Raw genomic sequence first — 286 nt, 5'->3', positions numbered from 1 at the left:
TCTGGAAGTACTAGGAAGTACTAAAGAGACTAAAATTTTGTGTTCCGTGACTGAAATTTTAGTTCCAGTTTCAAATCAATAAACACAATATTGAGTCACAGTATTCCAATTTTAGCTTCAATACCTCAAAACAAACACTACCTAAAAGAATATTTACAAATAGGGGTGTTTAAGACTCAGGTTGGTCCAGGCCTAAGATATATTTTATCAGGTTCTGATTTGTTATTTTTATCCGATGTCATTTTTGGGTCGGGTTATGCTTCAGGTCACTTGGACTAGCTTAAAT

This window comes from Arachis duranensis, chromosome 2 (genome assembly GCF_000817695.3).
Source record: "Arachis duranensis cultivar V14167 chromosome 2, aradu.V14167.gnm2.J7QH, whole genome shotgun sequence".
In the NCBI taxonomy this organism is placed as follows: domain Eukaryota; kingdom Viridiplantae; phylum Streptophyta; class Magnoliopsida; order Fabales; family Fabaceae; genus Arachis; species Arachis duranensis.
This window is presented reverse-complemented; position numbering follows the sequence as displayed.